The 5,250-nt window shown below is 35.6% G+C and overlaps 1 long non-coding RNA gene across 1 annotated transcript; it reads left to right on the top strand.

The window, feature by feature from the left end:
* Window positions 1-280: 280 nt before the first annotated feature.
* LOC102200953 (uncharacterized) lies at window positions 281-1,600 on the top strand. Its single transcript, XR_312586.1, has 3 exons — window positions 281-334; window positions 507-538; window positions 1,455-1,600. It is a non-coding gene; the product is annotated as an uncharacterized LOC102200953 (long non-coding RNA).
* The last annotated feature ends 3,650 nt before the right edge of the window (window positions 1,601-5,250 follow it).

Here is a 5,250-nt window from a genome sequence, read left to right as displayed (position 1 = left end):
ACACACACACACACACACACACACACACACACACACACACACACACACACACACACACACACACACACAGGTGTCTGTTTTTAACAGACAAGTTGAAGGTGAAGCCAAAGCCAGCACTCGCTGTACTGTTCACACAATGAAATAAAGTATAAATATCTTTACTCTGCTGGGTAACATGACCTGTTTGTATCTTGAATATTAAAGCCACTGTTTGATATTGTTTGAACCTGTTTTCAGACAATGACAAAGCTGTCATTGGTTTTTTGATCTTCCTCATATCCGCCGCTCTGCTTCTGGCGGCCTGCGTGTACAGGAAGCTCAGAAAGCGTAGGAGGTAAAGGCCACGCATCCAACATCGTTAGTTTATATTCATCTGTTATCAGTGATAAAACTGTTTGTTGTAAATGAATTTCAATTTATTATAGATGACATTTATCTATGGTGATAATTATGTTCTGTTTTCACACAGTAGGATGTTAACTGTTAAGTAAATCTTCTCTCCACAGTGACGAGGATGAAAATGTGGCCTCAGAAGCAAGTATGTAGATATTCAGCTGCTGTTACCATGAACTATGTAAATGTTAATACTTTGCTACATTGTTACTATTTGTAGTTGTAAAGAGTCTTATATTGGTTTAGAATTTTTTAATTATTTTGTATTTATTTTATAATTTTGTCCTTCTGTTTTAAATCCTCTTTACCTTCATTTAGTTTCAGGAGTTGTTTTGCTTTCAGTCTCGTTTTTAGTGATTAAAATATTTAGTTTGAATTTAGTTTTTAGTTGTTATTTTTCTCTTTTTAATTATTACACAGATTTAGGAAATATAGGCTAAATAATTTGATATTTCCATAAAAACACAACCCTTTGTGAAAGCACGTCACTCACATAAATCTCAATGTCACAAGTCTTAAAGCATCTGTACCAAAGCCTCGTCAGGTTTGTTGTGTTTCACCAAAACTACAAAGACTCAAACTGAGACCATTTCCTGTAAACCAAAGGATTCCAACTCGTCCTCGAGAGCTGCTGTCCTGCAGCTTTTAGATGCATCCTTGTTCCAACACATCTGCATCCAATGAATGGTTTGTTATCAGGCTTTTGCCAAACTTGATGACATGCTGAACAGATAATCCATCCATCTGATTGAGCTGTGTTGGAGCAGAGATGCATCTGAAAGCTGCAGGACAGCAGCTCCCGAGTTGGACATCCCTGCTGTACACATTCACTTTATTTTAAATAGTTTCAACAGGTCACAACATTATTTTGTTGGTTTAATTTTTGCAGATATTTTTTAACTGGCTAACTAAAATGTTTCATCATACCTAGTAATTTTATTAGTTTAGTTTTAGTTACTGTAAGTATAATAAAACTGGTTGCAGCAGCAGTTATGTTTCATAATCGTGTTGTGGTTTGATGCTTTGTCATGTTTATTGTTGTTTCCTTTGTCTTATCACAGTTTACATGAACACACGACCTCCTGGGTGGCGTCAGAAAGAAGCTCAGTAACCAAGAACATCGCGGAGCATCAAACTAAATCTCCATAAACTCTTTATCTTTAGTATTTACGTTGTTCAGTCTTCATTTGGTCATTTTTCTATTTTAGCAATAAAAAAATATTTTGTTTATATTAAACCCAAATCTCCATGTTTTTTTTCTTAAATAAACTATTAATTACTGAAATAAACATTAAAAATGCACTATAAAAAATTATGTGTACAACGTTAATTAATATAATTATTTGGGTGTTTTTTTGTTTTCAGTCACCGTTAGATTACAGGTAAATAAATGTAAAGATAATAACACATAATAATGTGTGAAGGTGTTGTTGATTATTTAACATTGTTCAGATTTACCTTGAAATCACCAGAAACTCCAGCTGCAGCTTCACTACACACGAGCAAACTTTTTTTATGACAAAATATCAGCTCTGACTCATAATATTTTACACCAGCCTAAAATAGGCTTTTTATTTTTTACATTAATAAACTTGATAAGATGAAGTTTCAGTTCTTGATCTGAAATATAGAAATCACAAAAAAGCTAATTCTCTATAAATAAACAAGCATCTGTAACTGTTCTGTCTAAAAGTTATGATAATCACTTGTGTCATAAATAGTAATAATAACATAATAATAACATGAGCTGAGAGAATATATGTGACAGTGATGGACACTATCATGAACTGTATGATACAGTGAATGCATTTAAAAGCCACTGAAAGCACTAAACTCAGCTGGCTGTGTCTTTATTATTAACATCGAGGCTGACATTAACATCGACTAATAGAAAGTTAAAAGAAAACTTTGTGGTTTAGATCGAAGTTTCCTGTTCGAGGTAGCAAAGCGGAAATGTGACTTTCAGTCTGTGAAAGTTTCAGTTTGTGAAAACTGACAGTCAAGTATTAAGTATCTGCCCTTCCCGATTTCTTGGTTTTTGCATATTTATAATGATAATAATAATAATACATGGTATTTAAAAGTGCCTCTAAAACACCCAGAGACACTGCACAGAGCAAATAAGACAAGCATCAAACCAGGAAATAAACACAGTAATAAAAGAAAGTTTAAGATGGCGACGTTAGAGTAGACTGTCTTGAAGAGGTGGGTTTTGAGGATGGACTTAAAAAGGGGGGAAATTTATCACACTTACATGTTTAAGATCATCAAACAAATTTTAATATTCAACAAATATGAAATTCACTTTTTAAATGATGATTTTATTTATTAAGGGAAAAAAGGCATCCAGACCTACCAATCAAACCTATGTGCCCCCCAATAATGATTTAGTTAGTTTAGGTTCACTAGCCCCGCCCACATCTGGTTACTGCCAGACCAGCTGAATCACTTAAAAGAATCGACCTGAGAAAATGGAGCACGCTAAAAGATTTCAACAAGCCTTCGTGAGCCTGTCTGTCAGTCATTTCCTTTATTCACAAATGGAGAAAACCCACAACAGTAACAGTAACAGCCTCCTCAGAAGTGACCTAAACATCTGAACAGCTGCAGTGTTCATAGTTCAACAATACAGGGCATCTATCCTGATAACCACCAAGACCTGCTGGAAAATATTCTAAATAACTGTATAAAGTACATCAACTTAATCATCCCTTGTCAAGTATTTTTCACTGTCTTAATTATGGAGCTAATATTTATTTATATAATAAAAAATACATTTTTGCTTATTTGTTTAATAAAATACTTTTTTTAATCCGATACTTTATTGATTCTGTGTTACATCAGCAGCATAAGTCATAAAATAACATGAAGCACAGGCCCATACTGAAGGCCTTTTTGTGTGAGGCAGTGCAAAATTTGATATACAACAGTAATAAAATAAAAATTAAAATTAAGTGAAAGAAAAAGAAAAGACTGAGACAGGGCAAAAAGGAATTCTAGTAAAATTGTTGCATTTTTAAATGAAGTTTTATAAAATTCATTTGGAAACAAGGTTTTATTAATCAGTTTGTTTCAAACAGGAATAAACAGGAAGCTGAAGTCGTTTAACTTCACATTTAAGTTCCAGGTTCATCGTTCTAGCTGTGTTCAACAGCCGTGTGCAAACCATGATTTCCTCCATCCAACCTCCAGAAATGTAATGTTGCTTTGTGGCAGAGCCATGAGTATTTTATTCTTTTTTTCCTTTCGTTGGTGACATGAGTGCAGACAGGTTTGTAAAATCGAAACATCTTTTTGTAGTAAGACAAATAAAGTATTTGCGTACCCAGGGCCATTCAGCAGCATTTCAGTGTTGGAAGTTTGTATGGTAATAAAATGGGACGTGATCAGTAACAGTAAGGAGGCCTGCGTTACTCCTGCTGTCTAACAGAGGTACATGTAAGTGTTTCACTCTTTGATGGATCCTCTGGCCACCAAATCAGCCTCCATCTGTACTGTACATCATGATCTGTTCTTATCTTTATTTATCTCTTAATTATATATAAATAGCACTAACTGAAGATTTTCTCATTCTGCTCCACATCTGTCACCTCCTCACCACAGCAGCAGCTACTGCCTCAACAGCAGTCCCACACCCACACCCACAGCCATCTCAACTGCCATCTACCCACAATCAAACAGCTCATTTCAAACGGCCACTTAACATCACATTCAGCCATTTATATGACACTGATGATTCAGCCCCTGGTGACTAAGAACTGGTGAAGAAGGCCGACCATTATTCGGTACGTCAGTGACAGCAAGGAAATCCAACAAGATAACAGAAGGAGTAACTATGAGCATAATGCTGCATTTATTGGCGCTGAAAATAAAACTAACAACTGTGATGAGTGAGTACAATTGTTCCTGTTTTTGTGTTTTACTCTATTTTAATTCAGATTTTTATTTTTTAAATAAAAGTAATATTTGTGCATTTCAGATAAAAATGACATAGAAACCACAGATTAGTTGGATCCTTGGATATGTTTGACATCAGCTCAAACCCAGCATCTCTGTCACACCTGCTTATGAGGACATTTGCTCAGTTTTGACCAAAACCTTCACTACAGGAAGCTGCCTGTGTTCTTCCTTTAGTCTCACCAAAAACATCAATGTTGGTAAGGACAGAAATGCCAGTCTGCACTTTAAATCCACCTGCTTCAAATGTAATGAGGTTTTATCAGGTTTGCTTCGTTTTAAAGTATGTTGTGCAGAGTTCTTAAATCCAAGTGAAATACATCAGATTCTTCCTGCAGAAATAACACTGGTGTTTCCGTCTCAGTGTAAAAGTTTTGGCAGGTGGTAAGTTTACATCTTAGCTACATTATAAGACGATCTGATCCGAATGGTCTTTTGCCGTAAGACGAGTGAATGCCCTGCGGTCTCTGAGAAGCTCAAATCTTTTGAATGTGTCCACATTTGAGTCAAAACCCAAAAGATATTGGTTATGTCTTCTTAGAAAGCTGTAAACAGAGGGAGGTTAATCTAACTGACCTGGAGCCTGCTGCAGCTAAACTGGTCTGACTGTAGAGCACAACATCGTCACAAATAAGATAACTCCAGCTCTCCACATTAACATTGACTGTGGTGTGTTTCATTTCATTTACCTCAGAGGACTGAAAGCGTTCCTCCCGAGATGATGTCATGCAAACTGACAGATAAAGTCACTGTTTGTATTTTAACAGATCTTACAGTAAAGATGGAGGAAAAAACAGAAGAAACTGATACTTTTATTAAGCTGAGCTGGAAAACAACCAGTGAGATGTAAACTTGTGCTAACACTTACTTTATTATGACTGCAGGTGTCGTGCCCAATCT

Source organism: Pundamilia nyererei, unplaced genomic scaffold (genome assembly GCF_000239375.1).
Source record: "Pundamilia nyererei isolate P.nyererei 1_Seehausen unplaced genomic scaffold, PunNye1.0 scaffold02385, whole genome shotgun sequence".
Taxonomy (NCBI): domain Eukaryota; kingdom Metazoa; phylum Chordata; class Actinopteri; order Cichliformes; family Cichlidae; genus Pundamilia; species Pundamilia nyererei.
Note: the sequence above shows the minus strand (reverse complement) of the source record. Positions and strands in the feature narration are given on the sequence as shown.